Below are 27,998 nucleotides of genomic sequence, written 5' to 3'. Positions count from 1 at the left end.
CAACTGGAGAGGTGGCTTGAATTCTTGTGTAGTATAAATATTTGCTGCAACTTTACCTTTAGCAAAGGATTTGTACTTCTTATGTTTGATGCCTGAGAATCCTTTTACAGCTTTCTCAGCTATCTCCCATGTAGTGTATATTCCTGCATTAAAACCATTAAACACCATATAATACGTTTTAGGGCCTTAATATTCGTTCGGGACAGCTGAAGTATAAACTTCAGTATTTGTAGGGATTTATTAGGCCTCAAATTTAAATATAGGTTTATGTAAAGTTATGGATGTTTGAACCTCAGTCTTACTTTCTGGCAGAGCAACGGCCTGTAACGGATTTGTTATTTCTTTATTTGGAGCTGTTTGCTCAGGAATAGACTTATCTTTATTCAATTCTGAAGATGGTGATGAAGTAACCATTTGTTTTGAGGTATAAACCTTAGTCAGGATTTTTTCCAAATCCACATGTGTCAACGGATTTGTTGAGCCTTTACCGGTAGCCGTTTGCTACAGGATAGTTTCAGAATTGTTCATTACTGAAGAAGGTTCTGAAATAACCTTTTGTTGTTCAGAATATTGAAACCTTCTTGCAAATTCCATTTCAGCACAGATTATATGAAGTTCATCTTGTAACAGCTGAATTTTCTTCATAGCAATAGCTTCTTGCATTGCTAGTTTGTCCATAGCTACTGGCTTATGGTAATCTCAAAGAAAGAGATGTATGTAGGAAAAGAAGCCTTATATGTATTCAAGGTTTTGAATAAAGATTTGTTGGTGTTTTCTTTACCCTGAATTCCTTTGTATTTATAGCCTAAAAAGTGGCTTTGGATTCCTTAAAAATAGTGTAAAATAATATAAAACATCACACCGTCATAATAATGTGTTTACCTGATCTTTCTGGAATTCTTTTGTTAAAAAAAATCTGCTAAACAGTTTTTAACTCCTTCAATATGCTATACATCAAAGCTGTACCGAGATAACCATTGTTGCCATCTTACTAACCTTCCTTGCTTATTGTCTCCCTGTAACTTGTTACGAAGAAAATAAGTAAAATTCTTATAATCTGTTCTAACCAAGAATCTAATTGGTGTTAGATAAATAGAAAATTTATTAATTACTCTAAAGACTACCAGATACTCTTTTTCATTTAAATGATAGCTCTTTTCGGCATCTTTAAAGCTTCCTGAAACATATCTACATAGTAATTCTTTATCAGAATTAATAGCTTTAAGCACTCCTCCCCAATATTCACCTGAGGAATCAGTCTCAATGATAGGCTTATCATCTGGTTCTGGATGATAGAGTTTTGGAAAACTCTTTAGATTTTTTTTCACCTTGCTGATAAAACTATTGTCTGAATATTTCCATTCCCAGGCTACGTCTTTCTTGAGTTTTGCATGTAAAGGAGCATGAATAGAAGCAAGTTTGGGAATATAATCAGACGCATATATGTTTTCAATTCTATCTGGGAATTTATGAATATGTTCAAGGATATGTGTTTGAGGACAATGAGTTCCTTGATCAATTTCTAGTCCTAAGAAATTAATCTTTGTTATGAAGATTTGAGCCTTTTTCTTGGACTAAATAATACCAAGTAATTGACACTTCTTTAATATTGTTGCTAAATGCCTGAGATGATCCTGTTTATTATCACTAAAGATAAGAATATCATCAACGTAAACACATTTTTTTTAAAACTCCTGAATGCGTTTTGCATATGTCTTTGAAATATGGATGGTGCTTTTTTTGGTCCAAACGGTACAACTATCCATTGATAATGTCCCTGAGAACATGTAAATGTTGTCAATAGCTTTGATTCTTCATCCAACAAAACCTGCCAAAATCCAGATTTACATTCTAATGAACTAAACATTTTATTACCTCTAATAAGGGTGATAAATTCATCCTTATTTGGTAGATTATGGTTGTCTCCTATTGTTGCTTCATTGATTGCCTTGTAGTTGACTACCATTCTTTTCTTACCTCTTCTCCTTTCAGCTTCATTTTAATCTAAAAATGCTGGAGACATGTGAGGTGATTTACTAGGTTTGATGATTTTCATCTCCAGTAATTCTTTAATTTGTTTACCAAATTCTTCTCGATCCCGAGAAATATATTTCATCGGCTTTAGCTTTATTACCGTCTTGGGATCTTTGAGTTTGATACTTGCCTTCATCCAAAGCTTGGTCTTTTTGGGATCCAAAGGATTTTCTGAACAAACTGTGTCATAGCCCCAAAATTACACTAACAAAATACAACTGAATAACATAAAGTTATTACAAACGATTGTTAATAACAGAATCCAAGATCGCAAAGGTTCAGTGTTTGAACAGTCAAACACTACAACTATTACAACTTATATATATATATAGCTACCTGTACTCACACAAACGCCAACTAAACTACCTGAGCTCTCACATAAGCCTCATCATCTCCACCGATAGATTTACGAGCAGTCTTCTTGAATCTAACCATACTTGCTAGCTGAAATAACATGAATGAAAAGCAAGAAGTGAGCCAAACGCTCAGCAAGGTATATCATAAGACATAATTTAACATCATAGCAACTTATATCTGGAAATTGAGGTGTATGGCATCATTATTCAAGTCAAAACATTTGTAACCAAATCATTGCTCAAAATCATTTTATGACGCTATGGATTACAACCGGTGATCAGCCGCGAAGTAATCCTGAACCTCGCTGGCTTCTAAATAAATTAATGGGATCCCTAGGCATCTTTTAAGCCTAATATAATAAATTTGAAATGGACTTGCGTCTTAGTCCAATTCACCAATCTCAAGAAAACATTCTTTTATTTAAAGAGCAATTATCTTTTATAAAACTGATGCCGATAAGAATTTCACAAGGATCTAAACAAAGGAGGTCAAATTATCAATCAAGGATTTGAGTTATGAAACTCTTATCAGAATGAATCAACTTTTCACTAACAGGGTCTTGAAAGATGGATATCAATGGTTCAACAACCATGGAAGAAAGTATTGAAAAAGAATCAAAATATTATTCAACAAGATAAAGATCTCAAGTTTGGAGGGTAAGACATGGCACATATCCAGTAACAAATTTTAAGTAGGATATAAAGAAAAATGAAGAAGTATGAAGTTGGATTGTTGATAACTCAAGGTATAAAGGGTATAAAGATATAGTATCAAATCAATAGGGGTTTTGTGATCAAGGAAATTGAAATGGTATGAGCAATCAAAGGATATCAATTATGGTACTAAGTCAAGTTGGAACAAAACAGTGATAGGGGTATGGTTTAATAAGAGCATAAATAGACTTAAAGCAAGTCCAATAATCGTAAGCATGGCATAGCAATTGCAATATCTCAATTTAAAATCAGAGTATTTGTAACAATGAATCATGGTGACAGAAATATTAATGAACATTATACGAGCATGTTATCATAAATCAAAGGAGTGGTTCGGAACACTTGTAACACATCTTAATAGTTCAGAATAATTCCCAATATATATCTCGAGAGGGTCAAAGGACACTTGCAATATATATAATTTAAGGAAAACATCACTAGAACAATAAGCGATGGCAAAAACACTTGCAACATATAGAATTGACAAGGGGAAACACTGGGAATATATCAAGAAAGTCCGGGAACACATGCCTTAAGAAGGCTGGACTAACTTTCATCTTGATCGTGGAAGCAACCGGGAGCACTACTCGACTTTGGCGGCAAGCTTACTCTCTTCTCCTGAGCCTACACAAAATGTTAGACCTCATCAAGATACATTCTCACGTAATCTCCGTCCTAGTTAAAGAAATCAAATCACAGTGGCATTTAGGCCTACTTACACGTTCGACTCATAGTACACACATAATAGCATCATGTTCCAAGTAGTCATTTAGGAGCACATAACACATTTAATCACATAATATATTATTTAAATATAGTGCACTAATAAGTACTGAATGATCTCACCCCACCAACCCAATGACTCGAAGTGCTCGACTAGTCTAGTGCAACCCACTAGCTCTCCAAACTCGAAGTGCCCTCTCAAGTCAAACCCCATTTCACTTGACCACAACCTTGACCTAAACTCCTAATGACCTTTAAATACCATAAGAAATCAATGGTAAACTCAGGCCTTACCTCTAAAGACTCAAAAACTAAGTGCAAAGTCAAAGTGCTCCGAAGTGCAACACCTAGGTGTCAGCGAATGGTTCCTAGTGTCATCGAACCTTCTTCCACTCAAATTTTGCTACTCAATTTACTACACTGGAATCTCAGAACCTAAAACTAACTTGTGCACTTGGAATGACAATAAGGCCTACCCCAGGCCTCCCTGGGCCTACTCTCAAAGTTGACTCTCCCCTGATCCAGCGACACTCAAACTTCCCTATTTTGCTCTCACTTTATACCCTTGGTTTTAACTCTAAACTCCTAAAATATGGCTCCCAAACCTCCCATATACTCCTTATTATCAGTGATAACTGAGACCTAATGAGGGCCTACCCATAACACCACATTATGACCTCCAAACTACACCAAACCTAAACTGTCCATTGCTTTGGTAGATTTAGTGTTTTTATGTGTGCACCTCACTAAATGGTAGGTTTTACTTAATCTAAGGCTTCTGGACTCAAGTATAACCCAATTCCCAACTCTCTGCATCTCGGGCCTACCAAGGCCTAAGAAATGCCCATTCAAAACTCACGTACAACTAGTGTGCAAATCTGGAAAAACCAAGTGACCTACTATAATCCTTCCACCTTAACTCCCACTTTAAAACCAAGAAATCAATCTTAACCCAAGCAACCCTACTGCACTAATACTCTCAACTAATACCTCAACAAGTGGGGAGACCATTCATATCAAAATGCGCCTCCATGCAAACAATTTACCACAAGCAAAACAAGTTAACAATTTATCACGATTTCGGCTAAACATGAAAGATCATTTCTTACAAATTCGACTTTAAACTCTTACCCAATACTAGTAATCATGCATAATATCTTAACTTAACTAATTTTAGCAAAATAACATGGCAACAACTCTTTTTATGCACAAACAAATTCGAATTTCAAGAGTTTAATCATGCATGCATGCTTTCGAATATAGTAGCAAAGGTATTATGGTTTTCCATCAAAATGTCATCTTAAAACTAACATACAAGACTAGAAATGGCCATAGAATGAATGATCACTAACATGCAAAGAGTTTTAGCACATTTCGTTTACAAAAACACAAAATAATAGCACATAAGTAATGTATCTCATGGAGAAGCCTTGGATTCACAAGAATCAAGGTTTTTCTCTTTGAGTTTAAACAAAAACACAACATGCAACCATAAATCATCATCTTTTAAACATAAGAATCTTTGGGAAGTGAGTAAAATAATCATGGGAAGTGAAATTACACTAGAATAGGGTGAGAAATTGATGAAAAATGGAAGGGAATGGGGGATGGGGGTGTTCGGCCGAGAGGGTGAGGGAGAAGGAGGAAGAAGAGAGAAAAATGCAGTGGAGTGGAGTGGTGTGATGGAGTGTAGAATTAGAATTTGATCATCAATTTTGACTTTTTATTCACATGTTAAGGCGAGTGGACAAAGCTTTTACCAATTTACCCCTATCCCACTAATACACCAAATTTGCATGCAAGGTCGGTAACTTGGCTAGTGTAGAATAGTTAGTGGGGTTTGAAATTCCAGTGGTGCCCTTGACTTTGTATTGGGAGTAAAATGCATGCATGGGTATCTAGGTAATTTGCTAATTGATAATCAATTTATTTATAAAGAATAAATTTTATAAATAAAAATATAATTTCAAAAATTACAAGAGTGGTGTCATAAAATAGCTTAGAATTTTAGGGATTTGATAAGATAAATTTTGAAATTTATGAATATAAATATTTTTAAAAAATTATTTTTCTTAGATGATAAAATGCATTTTATAACCTACATAAATAGAAAATAATGCATTTCCTATTTTTTCTAAAATTCCAAATAATATCACACAATTATTTAGCATAATTCTAATCACACAAACATATATTCACAATTTTTTTATTTAACTCACTTAATACACACACACACACACACACATATATATATATATATATCGATTTAAGGATAAATAAAATACCGGTTATGACATCCTCTCCCCCTTAAAGGATTCTGTCCTCAGAATCTAAGAGAACAGATGAGGATACCGGGAACGCATCTCAGACTCTAGCTCCCATGTCGATTCTTCGACTTTGGGATTCCTCCAAAGCACTTTCACAATCTTTACTGACTTATTTCTAAGACTCTTCTTTTGCCAGTCGAGTATTTTAACAGGTTGTTCCACATAGGACAAATCTTTCTGAATTTCTATTGGCTCATACTCTATCACATGATTGACATCCAGATTATACTTTTTAAGCAAAGACACGTGGAATACATTATGAACATGTTGATATTGAGGCGGTAGAGCGAACTCATAGGCTACTTTGTTACTTTTCCTACTCGATTTAATATTTCAAAAGGACCAATATAACGCGGTGCTAATTTCCCTTTTTTCCCAAATCGAGTCAAATCCTTTCATGGTGACACTTTCAGCAATATAGTTTCACTTACTTGGAAACTCACATCCTTCCAGGAAGGATCTGCGTACTTCCTTTGTGTGTCTTGAGCAGAAATTAGTCCTCTAAATTAATGTGACTTTTTCCTTTATTTGCTGAACCAATTCAGGGCCGAAAACTTTTCCTTCTCCTACCTCATCCCAAGTTGTCGGATATCTGCTTCCATATAAAGCTTCATATGGAGGCATTCTGATGCTGGAGTGGTAACTGTTGTTGTACAAGAATTATACGAGTGGTAGGTGATCATCCCAACTTCCTGCAAAATTGATTGCACAGCTGTGCAACATTTTTTTAATTGTTTGTATAGTTCGTTCACTTTGACCATCCGTCTGAGGATGATATGTGGTGCTCATATTTAGCTTTCTGCCCAAACTTTTCTAAAATTATCTCCAAAATCTCGAATTGAATCGTGGATCTCGATCTGAAACTATCGATACCGGTACACCGTGTCGTAACAAAATTTCGTGCACGTACATATGAACCAATCTATCCAATGAAGTCTTCTCGTTGATGGGTCAGAAATGTGCCAATTTCGTAAGGCGATCAACTATAACCCATATGGCGTCGTGTCCGGATTTTGTTTAAGGCAATCCTACTATAAAGTCCATGAAAATATTTTTCCATTTCCACTTAGGAATCTTCAGTGGCTGAATCAATCCGCTCAGTCTTTGATTTTCCATTTTTTTTTCTTTGACAAGTGTAACACTTGGAGATCCATTCTGCAATTTCTCTTTTAATGTTTAGCCACCAAAATTTCTTTTTCAAATCTTGGTACATCTTTGTGCTCCCCGGGTGAATCAAAAATTTTGAGTTTTGTGCTTCCTGTAATACCTCGTTCTTCAATTCAGTTGCTTGAGGGATCCAAAACCTTGATGCAAATCTTAATATTCCTTGCTCATCCTTTTTTGTACATATCTCTTCCCCCGTTAGTTGATTATTCTCTCAACTCATCACTTCTTCTTGACATTTCTTTATCTTCTACAATAGTTCTGGCTGAAAAGTCATGCCGTGAAAATCTCTTTTGACGTTCCGCAAACACAGAGTTCTAACTAAAATCTTTCAATCTCCCTAGATAATTCCCTTGGCATGGTTATCATATTCAACCTTTCCTTCCTACTCAAGGTATCGGCTACCACATTCGCCTTTACTAGATGGTAAAGTATCGAACAGTCGTAATCCTTGATTAGCTCCAACCATCCCCGTTGTCTCATGTTGAGTTCCTTCTGGGTGAATATATACTTCAGGCTTTTATGATCCGTGTAGATTTCACACTTCACCCCGTACAGGTGATGTCTCCATATCTTGAGTGCGAACACTATGGCTGTCAATTCCTGATCGTGGGTAGTGTATTTTAATTCATGAGGTTTAAGCTATCGTGATGCATATGCAATCACCTTATTGTGTTGCATTAGCACACAACCCAATCCTTTATGCGAAACATCGCTATATATCACAAAATCTCCTTTGTCGTCGGGCAGTACCAATACTGGCGCGGTAACCAATTTCTGTTTTAATTCTTGAAAGCTTCCTTCATATTCCACATTCCATTCAAACTTATGATTCTTCCTTGTCAACTAGGTCAAGGGTGTAGCGATCTTTGAGAAATCCTTTACGAACCTTCTGTAGTATCCAGCCAATCTTAGAAAGCTTCTTACTTCCGTAGGAGTCTTTGGTTTCTCCCAACTCATAATTGTTTCGATCTTTGTGGGGTCCACGCTAATTCCTTCAATGCCAATTATATGCCCTAAAAATTGAACTTCTTTTAACCAAAACTCACAGTTTGAGAACTTTGCATACAACCTCTCTTGTCTAAGAATCTCCAAAACTATCCACAAGTGTTGCTCATGCTCTTCTTCCGTCTTCAAATATATTAGAATATCATCAATGAATACCACAACAAACCAGTCCAAGTATTTCTTGAAAACTCGATTCATTAAGTCCATAAAAGCTGCAGGAGCATTTTTTAATACGAAAGGCATTACTAAACCTCATAATGTTCATATCTCGTCCTAAATGCTGTATTTGGGATGTCTTCCGCTTTAATCTTTAACTGGTGGTATCCCGACCTCAAGTCAATCTTCGAAAAACACTTTGCTCCTTTCAATTGATCAAATAAATCGTCTATTCTCGGCAACGGATACCGATTGTAAATCGTCATTTTGTTCAATTCCCGGTAATCGATACAAAGTCTCATGCTTCCATTTTTCTTCTTTACGAAAAGGACTGGCACTCCCCATGGCAACGTACTTGGTTTACAAACAGATGTTAACAACAGAATCAAAGTTCGCAAAGGTTCAGTGTTTGAACAGTCCAACAGTACAACTATTACAACTTATATATATACCTGTCCTCAAACAAATGCCAACTAAACTACCTGAGCTCTCACATAAGCCTCAGCATCTCCACCGATAGACTTACGAGTAGTATGCTTGAATCTAACTATACTTGCTAGCTGAAATAACATGAATGAAAAGCAAGAAGTGAGCCAAACGCTCAACAAGGTATATATCATAAGACAGAATTTAACATCAAAGTAATTAATATTTGGAAATTAAGGTGTATGGCATCATTATTCAAGTCAAAACATTTATAACCAAATCATTGCTCAAAATCATTTTATGACGCTACAGATTATAGCCGGTGATCAGCCGTGAAGTAATCCCGAACCTCACTGGGTTCTAAACAATTTAATGGGATCCCTAGGCATCTTTTAAGCCTAATATAATAAGTGTGAAAGGGACTTGCGTCTTAGTCCAATTCACCAATCTCAAGAAAATATTCTATTATTTAAAGAGCAATTATCTTTTATAATATGTCATGAAGAATTTCACAAGGATCTAAACAAAGGAGTTCAAATTATCAATCAAGGATTTAAGTTATGAAACTCTTATCAGAATGAATCAACTTTTCACTAATAGGGTCTTCAAAGATGGATATCAATTGTTCAACAACCAAGGAAGAATGTAATATCCAGGAAAATTATGTGAATATTATATGTTAAATGAGTAAATATTATGTGTTTCATAAATTTAAAGTGATTATTGCCATGATATTAGATGTTACAGTTGTTATGTGTGTTTCTGTGCGGGCCAGAAAATTTTTGACTAATTAATATGTGTTTAAACTGCATTGATATGAATCGATCTACAATTTGGACTTGTATTTATTCACGTCCCTATCGAGATATGCGTTTTATTTCACTTTATGCGCGTTTATTCGGATTTTCTCTCTAAATTTCAGTATCGTTTTCTTTATCCAAAAATCAGCGGACCGGGACCCCACTGGGACGTTAAACCCCCAGAAAATATGTGTTTTTATTTTCATAAAAATATTTGTATCTCAAATACCTAAAATTTTTGCATTTTTGATTTATTCACAATTTTTGGGGAATTTTGACATTAATTTTATATTTTATAGCTTTAAAATTATTCCCCGTAATTATTATTTTGGGACCCTAATTATTATAATTAGGGGATAAAAACACCCTTAATTTATTTTGGGGTATAATTTCTGTAAAATATAAATATCAGTCCTTTATTTATTTTATTCATTATTTTGATAAAAATTTCAGAAAAAGAAATAGCCAAGAACAAAGTTTGGGGGTAAAATTTTATCAAGAACACAAATCCAATGATATTGGGAGATTCAGGGATCCTCTGTTGATGTTCTTGTAACCAAATTGAAGCTTGTTTGAAGCCCGTTCTATTGATATCAATTTCAGAATCTGAGGTGATATATTGTGTAAAATCGATTTTGGTGTTCTTAATCTTGAAATTCGATTCTGATTTGTAAGGGTTTTTGATTGATTCTGATGTTATAAATAGCTTTAACGTGATTCAATGAGTCGATTAATGTATAAATTTGCATCGTTTTATTTCGAAATCATGTTAGCCGAGTTCTTGGTTAGTCATTTTTTTGTTCTTCGATTTTATGGATAATTGATGATCTGTTGGTTGATTGTTATTGCATAGGCTAATTATAGACGTCCAGAGCTTTAAATTCGTGTATAATTTGTCGACTTTGGTTTAGGAATCGGGGAGTTACGATTTAGCCGGATTTTTCTTCGAGCTCGCCGGAGGTTGCTGTGATTGTGATCGAAACTGATGATTCCGAATTATTGTGGTTATCCTAAGGTTGCTGGTAGATTAGGGACATGATTGGGATCGTTTTGATATAAAAGTCGGTAGTTTTAGTAAGGTTTCGAGACCACCGAAAACCGGCGAAACGTCGACCGGATTTCTGGGTTTTCCTGAAACCGGCGATGAGTTCGTCGTTCCGGTCATCTTCCTCGTGGCTCCGGCCGTTTTTCCTCCCCTGTGCCGCTGTTCAATCCCCTTACCCCCACTTCTATTTCCAAAATCAGTTTTTATATTTTCTGTTTTAAAATTTTAATTCAAAATTAGTTTCTTATTTCCAAAAGAATTATTTAGTTATTTTCAAGAATCATTTACTTATATTTTAAATTCTAAAAATTATTTTCTTAATTATTTTAAATTCCTAAAATTATTTCTTTTATTATTTTCAAAAATCTAATTTGATTTAATTATTTATAATTCATTTTAGTTAATTATTTATGAATTTAATTAATTGATTAAAATCATTTAATCAATTAATTTTATTTATAAATAGTTAAATAAATGTAAATTATTTATAATTAATTCAAATAATTCATAAAAAAATTGTTTTTAATCTTTTAAAAATGATATTTTGGTATTTAAAAATCAATTAATATTATTATTAATTGATTTATTTTCATTTATTTCTTATTTTATTCGTAATAATTAAAACTTTCGTCCGTTTAATACGAAACGAACGCGTACAGACTCAGAAAAAATATTGCGCTTCCAATAAAAATAATTTTAAGTCCTAATTTTTTTGTATTGCAATGGTGTTTGAATTGTGTATTAGTGTGAGTCGGTATTTGATCGATAAATGCTAATATTAGCTTGATTTTCATTCTGAACGCACTGAGACATATCTTTTACTGATCTAACTTATGTGTTACATGAAATATGTGATTACGTGTTATACGAATGCCATGATTATGTGTTACGTGATATGCATGCTATCTGTTTACAGTTTTAGAATGTCATGCTTAGTTATAAACGATCGGGTAGATGTCAAGACGTATAGTTACGTCGATTGAGTTTGGTTTTGTCAATTAAGATAATCCTTTTGTTTATCGAATCGAGTAGCAAGGAGTGTGGTAAAGTGTTAGACGGAGATAGTAACCAGCATCTATAAGCAGAATTATAGTAAGAGGTTATCAAACACCCCGGGCAAGTACCCTAACTTCACTAATCGTTCAAGTGATGCTTAGTTCGAATCATATTATGCAAGTATTTATATCTTCATTTATCATTCAAGTGATATTGACTCCAAATTTTATTCTTTCAATTTCTCTACTATTCTAAGTTCAGAATATTTAAATGTTTTTACATTTCGCTATAAATTACTCTATACAGTGAAGCTTTGAATTGAGATTAGCGAATAACTAATTATTCTGGTTATTTCACCATTGGTTGTTGAGATAATTCCGGACTATAAGAAATGGGGAGTTATGTGGTTAAGGATGTCATTTGATTTGACTCCTTTGATGGAAAATTGTTTTTATGGGTTGGATGGTTGCATAAGAGGCCGTGGCGGCGGTCCAACGTGAGCTATGTATTATACAGGATATAACACCTTGCTAGGCTGATATGTGTCTTGGGTACCTTTTGTTTAGTTGGATATGCTTTGGCATACCGGTGTTGCTCCGCGGCTGATCACCGGCGGCAACACAACGTCGTTTGAGGATTCCAATCCCAAAATAAAATATATTGCAAATGTTGTTTATTATTAAATATATATCAGTTTTGATGTTGTTCAGGTGTTATAGTTTGGTTTTGTTCATCAGATATATATTGTTGTTGTTGTAAATCATAAGCTATATACTGCTTGCTGAGCATTTCTTTCGCTCATACTTGTTTCATATCCTGATTCTTTCAGTTAGGCCAGGGCAAGCTTGAGTTCCATGTCTGACCAGAGGTTGTGTGCTTGTAGATAGTTTGGTGTGTTTTCCAGGTAGACAGTTTGGGATGCTTAATTAGTCTAGAGGTTTGTAATAAAATTTGAATAAGTTGTAAAACTAATTAGACTTATGGTTTGTAATAACAGTTGGTTGGTATTAATGTTTGTTTCATACTATAACTTGTGATCGATCCAGTTGCATGCAAGGGGTCATATTTATTATATTATTCCGTTGTGATTATTTTATTATGGTTTATTGGCTAGTGACCCCCAAATCTAGACCCCGGGTTTGGAGGGCGTCCCAAAGAAAGTATGAAATTGGATTGTTGATAATTTAAGGTATCAAGGGTATAGGGATATAGTATCAAATCAATAGGGGTTTGGTGATCAAGGAAATTGAAATGGTATGAGCAATCAAAGGATATCAATTATGGTACTAAGTCAAGTTGGAACAAAATAGTGATAAGGTTATGGTTTAATAAGAGCGTAAATAGACTTAAAGCAAGTCCAATAATCGTAAGTATGGCATAGCATTTGCAATATCTCAATCTAAAATCAAAGTATTTGTAACGATGAATCATGGTGACAGAAATATTAATGAATATTATACGAGCAGGTTATCATAAATTAAAGGAGTGGTTCAGAACACATGCAACAGATCTTAATAGTTCAGAATAATTCCCAATATATATCTCAAGAGGGTCAAAGGACACTTGCAATATATATAATTTAAGGAAAACATCACTAGAACGATAAGCGAGGGCAAAAGCACTTGCAACATATATAATTGATAAGGGGAAACACTTGTAATATATCAAGGAAGTCTGGGAACACTTGCCTTAAGAAGGCTGGACTAACTCTCATCTTGATCGTGAAAGCAACAGGTAGCACTACTCGACTTTGACGTCAAGCTTACTATCTTCTCCTGAGCCTTCACAAAATATTAGACCTCATTAAGATACATTCTCACGAAATCTCCGTCCTAGTTAAAGAAATCAAATCACAGTGGCACTTAGGCCTACTTACAAGTTCGACTCTTAGTACGCACATAATAGCATCATGTTCCAAGTAGTCATTTAGGATCACATAACACATTTAATCAAATAATATAATATTAAAACATAGTGCACTAATAAGTATTGAATGATTTCACCCCTCCAACATAATGACTCGAAGTGCGACACCTATGTGACAACGAATGGTTCCTAGTGTCATTGAGCCTTCTTCCAGTCAAAGTTTGCTACTCAATTTACTACACTGGAATCTCAGAACCTAAACCTAGCTTGTGCACTTGGAATGACAACAAGGCCTACCCTAGGCTTCCGTGGGCCTACTCCCAAAGTTGACTCTCCCCTGATCCAGCTACACTCAAACTGCCCTGTTTTGCTCTCATTTTATACCCTTGGTTTTAACTCTAAACTCCCAAACTATGGCTTCCAAACCTTCCATATACTCCCTAGTATCAGCGATAACCGAAGCCTAATGAGGGCCTACCCATAACACCACTTTATGACCTCCAAACTACACCAAACCTAGAATTTCCCCTCCTTCGGAAGATTTAGTGTTTTCATGTGTGCACCTCACTAAATTGTAGGTTTTACTTAATCTAAGGCTTCTGGACTCAAGTATAACCCAAGTCCCAACTCTCTGCATCTCGGGCCTACCAAGGCCCAAGAAATGCCCATACAAAACTTACGTACAATTAGTGTGCAAATCTGGAAAAACTAAGTGTCCTACTCTAATCCTTCCACCTTAACTCCCACTTTAAAACCAAGAAATCAATCTTAACCCAAGCAACCCTACCGCACTAATACTCTCAACTAATACCTCAATAAGTGGAGAGACCATTCATACCCTAATGCACCTCCATGCAAACAATTTACTATAAGCAAAACAAGTTAACAATTTATCACGATTTTGGCTAAACATGAAAAATCATTTCTTACAAATTCGACTTTAAACTCTTAACCAATGCTAGTAATCATGCATACAATCTTAACTTAACTAATTTTAGCAAAATAACATGGCAACAACTCTTTTTATGCACAAACAAATTCGAATTTCAAGAGTTTAATCATGCATGCATGCTTTTGAATATAGTAGCAAAGGTATTATGGTTTTCCATCAAAATGTCATCTTAAAACTAACATACAAGACTAGAAATGGCCATAGAATGAATGATCACTAACATGCAAAGAGTTTTAGCACATTTCGTTTACAAAAACACAAAATAATAGCACATAAGTAATGTATCTCATGGAGAAGCCTTGGATTCACAAGAATCAAGGTTTTTCTCTTTGAGTTTAAACAAAAACACAACATGCAACCATAAATCATCATCTTTTGAGCATAAGAATCTTTGGGAAGTGAGTAAACTAATCATGGGAAGTGAAATTACACTAGAATAGGGTGAGAAATTGATGAAAAATGGAAGGGAATGGGGGATAGGGGTGTTTGGCCGAGAGGGTGAGGGAGAAAGAGGAAGAAGAGAGAAAGATGGAGTAGAGTGGAGTGGTGTGGTGTGATGGAGTGTAGAATTAGCATTTGATCATCACTTTTGGCTTTTTATTCATGAGTGGACAAAGCTTTTACCAATTTACCCTTCTCCCACTATTACACCAAATTTGCATGCAAGGTTAACTAGGTAACTTGGCTAGTGTAGAATTGTTAGTGGGGTTTGAAATTCCAATGGTGCCCTTGACTTTGTATTGGAAGTAAAATGCATGTATGGGTATCTAGGTAATTTGGTAATTAATAATCAATTTAATTATAAAGAATAAATTTTATAAATAAATATATAATTTTAAAAATTATAAGAGTAGTGTCATAAAATAGCTTAGAATTTTAGGGATTTGATAAGATAAATTTTGAAATTTATAAATAAAAAGAATTTTAAAAAATGATTTTTCTTAGATGATTAAATGCATTTTATAACCTACATAAATAGAAAATAATGCATTTCCTATTCTTTCTAAAATTCCAAATAATATCACACAATTATTTAGCATAATTCTAATCACACAAACACATATTCACAATTTTTTTTATTTAACTCACTTAATATACACATATATATATATATATATCTCGATTTAGCGATAAATAAAATACCGATTATGACAAACAAAATCTAATATTTTCTCAATTATAGATTTTTTTATCAATGTTAAGAATTAAATTATAACAAATACAATTCAATTCTTTAAACTTTTTAATGCTATTTTTCCCCTTTCAAAAAGTTGAATTTTATTAGTGCTGATATAAATAGCGTCGATTTTAGTTTTCTTAGAATTCTTTTTCATAGATTCAAGAAATTCTTTAACTCCAACTATTAGGGCGGTACTTATCATTTTGATATATACTTCTTCTCCTGACAAGGTTAGTATAATCATTTTTGTGAAGTGTGTAAAAGGTCGATATATTTGACAAAAAATATTGCCTAATATAAGATCAATACCTGACTATTGCTGGTAAATTGTAGGAATATGAAAGATTTCTCCTGTAATTGATATATCAAGATTTTTACATACCTTGCTAATGGTAATATGATCTCCATTTTCTATTGATACGTGTGTAGGTCGTTCTCCATTAACCCAATGCTCTTCTGGGATAATGTATTTACTTGCTATGCATAGGCGTGCACCTATACCAATGTAATAATGCATTACTATCTTTTTATATCCAAAATTTTTTATTTTACCTGAGATATAAATAGAATTTGGGTTAGTGATGTTTGGCATCACTAATTCTTCTACTTCTTCAGTCTGATTCTGATGAAGAGGATTTATTCGTATCAGAATCTTCTGGTCCGGGATCTTGTTCTTCCTCTAAGATGTACACTTCTTGTATATCATCATAAGGTTCCTCAATGGGAAAGAATCCTAAAGAATAGACCTCTTCAAGCATTCGAACTTTTTCGTCATGCTTTTTCCTGTTAGGGCATTTATTTGCATAATGTCCTTCTTCATTGCAAATCCAAAACCTGCAATTTTTCTTGCCTTTTAGGCAAAATTTTGTTTTTTCGTTAGAAGATTTATTATTAAATTTTTTCTTAACGAACTTACCTGGATTGAAGGTCTTCTTTTTTCTAACAAACCTATACTTTTTCTTATGTCTTTTATATGAGATTTTCTTAGAAGACTTTTTAGTCTTCCTACAACCATATTTAAATGGTTGTTTTATAATCTTTTCTCAACATATTTTGCTTAAATTCTTGGGATGCTTTTGCTGTTTAGTTAAATTACAAATCTCGTTGATTTCTTCTTTAACTATCTTCGGAGCTAGCCAAGGCTCAACTCTTCAATCTCTAAAGCTTCATTATTGAACCTTTCTAGAGCTTTTTCTCCGATTAATGGAATTTTAAGAAGATGATCACGAACAAACTTCTTATAATCCCGCTGATCATTCAACTAATATAGATATTTTTCATAATCACCATAAAATTGATCAAGAAAACATATATAGCACGGTTGCATTTTTGTTAGCATAGATTTTTCTTTACTAACAATATTTGCTAATTCTAGAATTTTATTTGATTCTAGATTTATTCCTAGAACATAGTATAGAGTGCATTTATAACCTGTTCATAAGCAATTATGGGATCTGTTACTGGTTTCCACTTAGTGCTTTTAATCATACTATTAACAACACCTGTAGTTTTATATTCCATCAATAACAGAACTCTTTGTTGATCGTCATAAGCCTTACTATTAGTCTGAATTATCAAGCTTATCTCTTGAGTCCATTTATCTATGAGTTCTTTTCTATTAGTTTTACCATTAATATTTAAAATAGTACTACTATAAATATTATTGGTCGTATTTTCAGTATTATAACGATGTGATGTTTTATATTGTTTTATATTATTTTTCAGGAATCCAAAGCCACTTTTCTGGCTATAAATACTGAGAAATTCAGGGTAAGGAAATCACCAACAAATATTTATTCAAAACCTTGAATATATATAAGGCTTCTTTGCCTACTTACATCTCTTTCTTTGAAATTACCATAAGCTAGTAGCTATGGACAAACTAGCAATGCAAGAAGCTATTGCTATGAATAAAATTCAGCTGTTACAACATGAACTTCATATAATTTGTGCTGAAATGGAATTTGTAAGAAGGTTTCAATCTTCTGAACAACAAAAGGTTATTTTAGAACCTTCTTCAGTAATGAACAAATCTAAAACTAGCCCGGAGCAAACGGCTACCAATAAAGGCTCAACAAAACCTTTGACACCTATGGATTTGGTAAAAATCCAGACTAAGGTTTATACCACACAACAAATGGTTACTTCATCACCATGTTCAGAAATGAACAAAGATAAGTCTATTCCTAAGTAAACGGCTCCAGGTAAAGAAATAAAAAATTCGTTAAAGGTTGTTGTTTTGCCAGAAAGCAAGACTGAGGTTCAAACCTCCATAACGTTAGAAAAAACCTCTAATTTAATTTTGAGGCCTAACGGGGGTATTCAAATCCCTACAAAGACTGAAGGTCATACTTCAGCTGTCCCGAACGGATATAAAGGCCCTAAAACCTATTATGTGGTGTTTAATGGTTCTAATGCAGGAATATACACTACATGGGAGATAGATGAGAAAGCTCTAAAAGGATTCTCAGGCATCAAACATAAGAAGTACAAATCCTTTGCTGAAGCAAAAGTTGCAGCAAATATTTATTACACAAGAATTCAAGCCACCTCTTCAGTTGATTAGTTCTGTAGAAGCATTACATCTAACTTATGTCGGGGGAAATAACTCACCAAAATGAAAGTTCTAGCAAAACTATTTTGGGACACATCACAAATCTCAGCAGTTGTTAATACAGGCGGAAGAAGATACCATTAAATCTTCTTTTTCAGGATTTATTTTTCTTTATCAATATGGAAGAATAGCAACTGAAAAGGAATTCGTTAGTGAACATTTCTTCACCACAGACAAGAAGAATGTCAGCTACTTCAATTTCTATCCAAATGCTGATCTAGATATGGTCTATGAAGCATACCAATATGGACTATTAGCACAAGTTTATCCTCCTAATAACCTTTTGGAAATTTCTAGGTTTCCCAAGGAATTTAGAAAGGCAATCAAGATATTTAAAAAGAATTTTCTTAAAGGAAAAGAGATCGACCTCTTCATCAAAACCACTAGTACCATTATGCTGGGAAATAAAGAAGAATACGATTGTCAATCTAATCAACCTTTACATTATATTCAGGCTGGTCCTGCCAAAGAAAAGATCTATTCTCCAAGCCAAGCAATGGAGCCTACACTGGAGAAGAATGATTTAAGAGAACTTGCTGAAAAAATATTATTGATTTTAATCAATAAGTTATTTAGTGTTCAAAAGGAAGATAAACTAAAAGTCAATTTAGCAACAAGCCATGCCTTAATGACCTCTTATTCCCATAAAGGATTAAGTGAAGATGACTACAACAAAGTTGTCGCTTCCAGAAAGCAACTATTATATAAAGATGCTATTGGATCGCATCAAGAAATCTTCTATAAGAAAAAGCAAAAGGAAATAAATAAATTTGGTATCCATCTGGAATGTCAAATCTATGGTATCACCACTCAAGAAAAAGAATTTGGAAAAAGAATAATGGAGGACCCCTCCACTTTAGCAGAAGACAAAGAACTTTTGCCTAAAGCAGGAATACTACTCAACGCAAAATTGGTAAACCAGTTTTAGTGAAGCATATACCTTTAATAAAAAGAGCATCTACTTTTGAAAAAGAAAGCATCTACTTTTTAAAAGAGAGCATCGACCTTTTTAAAAGAGAGCATCTACTTTTGGAAAAGGAGGATCTACTTTTTAAAATGAGCATCTACTTTTTGAAAGAAAGTGTAGCATATTCTATTAAAAAGAAAGTGGAATATCTACTATGGAAAGGAATCTGCTTTAATAATGTAAAGACCGTCAACCTTAGTTTATAAAAGGACGAGTTAAGTTTTAGGAAAGGAATCGAAAATTTGGCGGACAGAAATCTCTGTATTAAAAATTTAGCAAGTATCCAGCAATAATGAGTGAGTAAACCCATTTAGGGTTCTAATGATGTAGTAGTATGACTGCTCTGGAAGCTAGTATCCAGAGCCTGTAATAAGATTTTATGATTGAATAAAAGTTATTTATTTTACATTATTCTGATAATTCCTGGAGGGAGTAAGGCATCACCGGGATAGTACCGATTAAGCAATTTGGCTTTTAGGGAAATCAAGATGCATCCTTGGATAAAGCTAGAAAGATGTTAAAATAAATAACTTTATTTATCACATAATCTATGGTGATTAAAAGCTCCTGATCAGGTACACATAAACCATCTCTAGAACTATATTAATTCAGATATATATTTGATTGATAAACAACTGCATGCTTAGATTTAATCATAATTTCGTCCTTCCTTGGACTATAAAACACCCTAGATTCATATCTAGAGTAACAGATGAAGACCTTTTCTTCTACCTCCGAGATTAATCCCACATAGGGTTTGACAAAAATAATCTAGTTGTTTTAGGAGAAACCCTAATAAATTTAGATTCTTTTGTTGGTAAACAAAGTTCATTTTATCTGAAGAATAAAAATGACGTTGATAGCTTAAGAATCTTCATACAAAGATTCATCAGATAGAGTCCTGATGACTCTCTCTCGACTACTAAAACTTTAGGTGTTACAGGACCTCTAGTTTTCGAACTTGGTTATCCAAAATATTTAGGTAATCATAAATGGTCTTTAGGACCTTCCGTCTGGGACCAGGTGGACTAGCCTAGTCATGTGTCGTATCACCAGTATCAACATAAAAATGTAATTCTATCTTTTTATATCCTAAATTTTTTATTTTATTTGAGATATAAATAGAATTTGGGTTAGTGATAAGGTTCCTCAATGGGAAAGAATCCTATAGAATAGACCTCTTCAAGCATTCAAACTTTTTCGTCATGCTTTTTCCTGTTAGGGAATTCATTTGCATAATGTCCTTCTTCATTGCAAATCCAACACCTGTAATTTTTCTTGCCTTTTGGGCAAAATTTTGTTTTTCGTTAGAAGATTTATTATTAAATTTTTTCTTAACGAACTTACCTGGTTTGAAGGTCTTTTTTTCTAACAAACCTGTATTTTCAGAGCCTTTTTTTCCGTATGTCTTTTATATGATATTTTCTTAGAAGACTTTTTGGTCTTCCTACAACCATATTCAAATGGTTGTTCTATAATCTTTTCGCAATATCTTTTGGCAAAAGTCTTGAGCTGCTTTTGCTGTTTAGTTAAATTACAAATCTTGTTGATTTCTTCTTTAACTATCTTTTGAGCATAGCTAAGGCACAACTCTTCAATCTCCGAAGCTTCATTATTGAACCTTTCTAGAGCATTTTCTCTGATTAATGGAAGTTTATGAAAATTATCACGAACAAACTTATTACAATCCTGCTGATCATTCAACTGATATAGATATTTTTCATAATCACCATAAAATTGATCAAGAAAACATATATTACACAGTTGCATTTTTGTAAGCATAGATTTTGCTTTACTAATAATCTTTGCTAATTATAGAATTTTGTTTGATTCTAGATTAATTCCTAGAAAATAGTATAAAGTGCATTTATAACCTGTTCATAAGCAATTATGGGATCCGTTACGGGTTTCCATTTAGTGCTTTTTATCATACTATTAACCACACCTGTAGTTTTATGTTCCATCAATAACAAAACTGTTTGTTGATCGTCATAAGCATTACTATTAGTCTGAATTATCAAGCTTATCTCTTAAGCCCATTTAACTATGAGTTCTTTTCTATTAGTTTTACCATCAATATCTAAAATAGAAACCCTTTAGAATCAAGAGGGGAGCCGAGGGACGAAGTTTCAAAAGACATTAACGGACATAAGGGATTTCGAAAAGTATGCGAATATGACAAGTACTTGTACTTATTGTACGTAGAATATTTTAACTATAACACCCTCCAAATCCGGGGTATAGATTTGGGGCATTATTAATATCAACAGCAAACTAATCCTGCACAAGCAAAATATAAATATAATAATTACCCCGAACTACTGCTACTCAGGATCTTTTAAGGTTAAGAGTTGAAAACAAGAATGACATACTAACTTTATTACAAACCCAAATAAAAATAATCTGTCTCAACAAATCTCTTTATTACAAAACTTTATTCTATCTACATTCTCACCACACAACTTTTATTCAAACCAACATTATTACTTATCCTGTTACACTTGATCTGGTAACTCAAAGCTCTCTTCTGGGATAGGGATGAACACTCTTGGTATAAGAGGGTCTGCTGCTTGACTCGCTTCTTGACTATGCGGGTTCTGATGGGTTTCATTCTCTACCTTAACTGTAAAATAATAGGAATAACAATAAAAGGGAATGAGCCAAAATTGCTCAACAAGCCTGCAACAATATATATACTATAAAGAGAGAAGAGTAAATGAATCGATAAGCTGCTGGTTTGAACAACCATCTGTTTCTGTATAGAATAATAATTTGTCAACACTAGCGAGTGCCAAATGAACAAGACTTGAAACAAGAACCAATATATACACTATAACCTGCTGATCAGTCAGGATACAGTGCGGATCTATACCCAACTGCATACACCCAACCAACATAAGGAGTACTCAGGCAACTATGGCCTATTAATTAAAGGTTTGGGTAAAACCCAGCCCGTATCATAACCATCCATTCCAAAGCTTAGCATCCGGAATAATTGGCATGCTTTCGATGTATCCCAACATCAAGATATATCATAGTATATGTAACAAGGGTAAAAGTAATGGAATATGAATAGAGGATTCAATAAATTGGGAGAAATCAAGAATCGAAATGAAATAGAGACAAGAATCAATAACTGTGTAACAGTGTATACGAACAAGAATTATCAAAGTGTAACTGATGTGAAAAATGGGATTTAATTCACTATTATGAATTTAGAATAAGGGAAAAACTTGCCTTGCGCATACTTAACCTGATTCAACTCACCGCCTTCTATCTTCTACTTGATCTGCCTTGCTGATACTGAATAAATCATAGAAAGATAGTCGCTTAGATAACTTACTACATACGCGTATCTGAAATTGATACTACGCAACCCTATCAATCTACCCATGCATTTCTATCTGACTCGCATATATACATATATAATTATATAGCACATAAGGTTCACATAACCACGTAGAGCACATAGCACATAAAGCACATAATTGATTTTTGGACTTATAAATATTTTTAGAATCGATACTAGACTCATACCTGTATTAACTAACCCTATTTGATTTTATTATAATTTTTCGGAATTTATTTAACTCAATTCTACCCCTATTAGGGCATATAAACAATTAGCTATCACACTACGACTCCCTTTCGGAAGAAATTATGACTTACAATTATTTTTATTGGATTTGTTTCATTTTTCTGAGTCTAGGCGTCTTCGTTTCGCTCAAAACGGACTAACGGTTTAATTATTATGAATTAAACAAGATTTACTTAATTAATAATTAATTATAAATAATTAGTTATAATTAAATAATCCTAAATTATATTTTTAAATAATTATTTAATATTTATTTTATTTAAAATAATCAATCCCTAATTATTAGGATTAATTAAAATTATTTACAAATTATTATCACTTACTCGATTAGATCGATTATTTACAAAAATCAATCGATATAGTTAACTCATACACTATTTATCGAATAAATAATATTACTCGCATCATAATCTAACTCAACGATCAACTACTCGTATAAATACGAGTTACTCGTATTCCTCGTATAATTATTGAACTATTATATTATTACCATAACCTATACGATTAATTAATCAATTAATTATCTGTATTTAATTATTCTATACGAATAACCATTACGATATTCTTCGAACAAATAAATTATCACTCGAATACTGATTCCAACTTATCGACATACTACTCGTATAGATACGAGTTATTCGTAATATTCAACTAATTAACGAATTATTATTCATATTATTTAATTATTTTTAATCCTATTTATTAATTAATTACCTAATTATTAATTAAATAAATAACTAATAAATAATTAGATAAATAATTAAATAATTAATTATATAACTAATTTTGAATTTATAAATTAATAAAATAATTTAGAAATTATTAATAATAATTTTCAGAATTTAAAACTGATTTTTAATTGATTTTTAGAATTAATAAAAACTGATTTTGATTTTTATAAAATATAAATATTTAATTATAATTTAGAAACACAAAACAGGGATTGGGTTTGGGAATTAGAAGATCAAACCCAGGTCGTTTCCCGGGTCGAAACCGGGTCGACCTCGGGTTGTGAAGAACAGCTGTCGCCGTCCCAGAATCCGGCGACGGTGACGGTTTCCGGCGAGGGAAAAATGACGACCAAAGCTGCGATTTCAATCCCGTTTCTCTGTGTGATCGTTTCCTGGCTACCACAGCAGCTTTCTCCCGCCTTCCTTCCTCTCCAATCGTCGACAACGTCGTCGGAAAACGAAGAACACCGTCGCGGCGGCAGTTCTCCGACGAGGACGAATTCATCACCAAAATCGACGAAACCGGTGCCAAACAAACAGAAATTCTACGATCTATACTTTCCAATTAACAGAATCATCAAACAACTAGCTAATCATCAAACCCGAATTCGAAGAAATAAACGCGAAAATACGAATTAAAAATCGATTCAACAAATAACAAAAACAGTTACATAATCATAAACTACGATTCACCAGCTTCAAAACGACTACTTACATGTTCGATTTGGATGCCGGAATCAACTTCAAAATCCGATTTGATTCTCTACCCTGTTCTTCACCAACAAACCCTAGTTCTTGATTTTTTTGATTTTTTATGATTAATTAACTAATTAATTAATAAAAAATTAGGCTATTTATATTATGGAAAATAATACCCCTAAATAAAATTAAAGGGCTAATTACACATCTAATAAAAATATTTGGCCCCAATTTTTATAATTTTTGGGTATTAATTATGAATTTTTTAAATATCCAATAAATACAAAATAAATGCTAAAAATTCCCAAAAATTATGAATATTACAAAAATGAAAAGAAAAATGATGTATGATAATTTCATGATCATATAAAAATAAAAATGTGATTTTTGTGGGGTTTTTGGTACCCGAAGGGGTCCGAAAAAGTCATTTTTCGCGAAAAAAGGTAAATTTGTAAAACGTCTAGGGGTTCAGAATAGCGATATCGTATAGGTCATTTTTTGAAAAATAGGACCAATGATTTTGTTTGAAATACGGGCTTTTAAAACACTGTTTGAGCTGTACGGGTTTTGATATAAAACATATAACTTACGATAAAACACTCAATAAATATCCAAAACACGTTCGGATCAAAATAGACAACACGTAGCACATAGTAATTAGGATTTAACGACAACACATTTAATCACATAATAATATACATAATTTATCTTTATTATAATATAATACAAGCGTAATTTCTCGGTCGTTACATTCTCCCCCCTTAACAGGATTCTGTCCTCAGAATCACACTATGTAAATAACTGAGGATACTTTTCTAATATATCACTCTCGAGCTCCCAAGTTGATTCTTCAACCAGTGGGTTCCTCCACAAAACTCTCACTAATGGTACAGACTTATTCCTTAATACCCTCTCTTGCCGATCTAGAATTCTTATCGTCTGCTCTACATATGACAAATCTGCCTGAAGTTCTATTGGCTCATATTCTATTGCATGTCTTGTATCAGAGTTATACTTCTTAAGCATAGATACATGAATTATGTTATGAATATGCTGCATATGGGATGGTAAAGCTTCTTATTTTCTCCAATAGTTGTCGATTTCATGATCCGTTACTTCTTCTTGACACCTTTTTATTTTCTCCAATAGTTTCGGCTGAAAAGTCATAGCGTAAATCATTTCAGTAGAGCTTTCTGGAACACGAACATCAATCTTCAGTTTATCGATTTCCTTGATTAAGTCTTCTGAAGATATTGACAGATTCAATCGTTCTTTTCGACTCAGCGCATCTGCTACCACATTAGCTTTGCCTGGGTGATAATTGATTGAAATGGCGTAATCCTTGATTAACTCTAGCCATCGTCGCAGTCGCATATTGAGTTCCTTCTGAGTGAAAATATACTTCAAGCTTTTATGGTCCATGTAAATCTCACATATTTCGCCGTATAGATAGTGTCTCTAGGGCTTTTGTGTGAATACGATTGCTGCTAGTTCGAGATCGTGCATCGGATATTTTTGTTCATGCAGCTTTAGTTTTCTAGAAGCATATGTGATCACGTTGCCATGTTGCATCAAAACACATCCAAATCCTCGATATGAAGTGTCGCTGTATATGACAAAGTCTCCTTGATCATCAGGTAAGACAAGCACAGGTGCCGTAACTAATCGATTCTCCAATTCTTGGAAACTTGCTTCGCATTTCTCGTTCCATTCAAACTTTTCATTCTTTCGTGTCAACTTCGTCAATGGTGTGGCTATCTTTGCAAAATCTTAAACGAATCTTTTATAGTAACCTGCTAATCCCAATAAACTTCTTACTTCCGTTGGCGACTTTGGTCTTTCCCAATTTAGAATAGCTTCAATCTTCGCTGGATCCACTTGAATTCCTTCAATACTGATGATGTATCCTAAAAATTGCACTCCCTTCAACCAAAATTCACATTTTGAAAATTTCGCATAGAGTTGCTCCTTTCGTAATGTCTCCAATGTCGTTCTTAAATGTGCTGCATGTTTTTAAATCCATAAATGCTGCAGGTGCATTCGTCAGTCCAAAAGCCATCACAAGAAATTCGTAGTGTCCATATCTTGTTCTGAACGCAGTCTTTGGAATATCTTTTGCCTTGATCTTTAACTGATGATAACCTGATCGTAAGTCAATTTTTAAAAACCATGCTGCTCCTTTCAGTTGATCAAATAAGTCATCGATGCGAGGCAAAGGATATTTATTCTTGATAGTTACTTGTTCAGCTCACAATAATCGATACATAGTAGCATGCTACCGTCCTTCTTTTTCACGAACAATACTGGTGCGCCCCATGGGGATACACTCGGCCTTATAATTCCTTTGTCGAGAAGATCTTGCAATTACTTTGCTAATTCCTTCATTTTAACAGGTGCCATTCGATATGGAGCTTTCGAAATTGGTTCAGTCCCTGGTGCAAAATCAATAGTGAACTCGATTTCTCGATCCGGAGGGAGTCCTGGAAGTTCATCTGGAAAGACATCGGGAAACTCACAAACTATAGGAATATCTTTAATCTTCAGGCTTTATTTTTCGGTGTCCAACATGTAGGCTAAATAGGCTTGACATCCTTGATGTAACAATTGTTTCATCTGCATCATTGTTAAGAATCTCTGCTTTTGTTTCTCACCTTTAAATATTACCGTTGTATTTTCTTCGGTTTGCAATTTCACTTTCTTATTTGCCCAATCAATCTGAGCATTATTACTAGCTAGCCAATCCATTCCTAAAATAATATCAAACTCTCCTAATCTGAAAGGTATCAAGTCAACTGAGAAATGACATCTCCCTATTTCAATATCACAACCTGGACATACTCGATCTACCGTAACCTGATCATCATTTGCTAATTTTATGACTGGCACTTCATCTAACCACTGAACCTCACAATCTATCTTAGAAATAAAATCTTCATAAATAAAAGATCTCATAGCTCCTGAATCAATCAATACTAGAGCATTTACGGAATTTACAGGGAGCATACCTGCAACCACATTCGGACTCTGTACAACTTCCTTCATTGACATGTTGAAAGTCCTTGCCCTGGGCTGATTTTGTGGTGGTAATGGAGGTGAAGGTAATGCTAAAACCCTTGGAATACTAGCGGCCATTGCAACTCCTCTGCAGTCCTTGGCAATATGTCCTTTTCTTCCGCACTGGAAACAAGTGACTTCTGCCTTTCCCATCGGACATTCTCCAGAGTAGTGTCCCCTTTGCTTGCACTTGAAACACGTGATATTTGGCTTGTTGCAAATCCCAGTATACTTTTTACCACATATTCTTCAATCAGGTATAGGCGGTCGGATAAGTCTTTGCTGATTCGGGGCTGGAAGTCGATTACCCGTCCTCTGGTTGCCTTGTTCTGGTCTCATGAAGTTTACCTTTCCCCGGGCTTGAAATCCCGGCCTTTTGTTGAAACGGTTCTGGGAATTTCCTGGTCCCTTTTCTTTCTGAGCTGCTTCACTCTCACCTTCAATGATCATGGCCTTCTACACAACAGCCGTATAAGTCATCAGCTCAAATACGGCTACCCTGCTATGAATCCATGGCTTCAGTCCCTACTGGAATCTTTTGGCCCACTTTTCATCCGTATCCACTTGCTCAGGAATAAATCTGGCCAA

Source organism: Apium graveolens, chromosome 4, assembly GCF_009905375.1.
Source record: "Apium graveolens cultivar Ventura chromosome 4, ASM990537v1, whole genome shotgun sequence".
NCBI lineage: Eukaryota > Viridiplantae > Streptophyta > Magnoliopsida > Apiales > Apiaceae > Apium > Apium graveolens.
The sequence above is the reverse complement of the archived record's forward strand: the minus strand, read 5'-3'. Positions refer to the sequence as shown.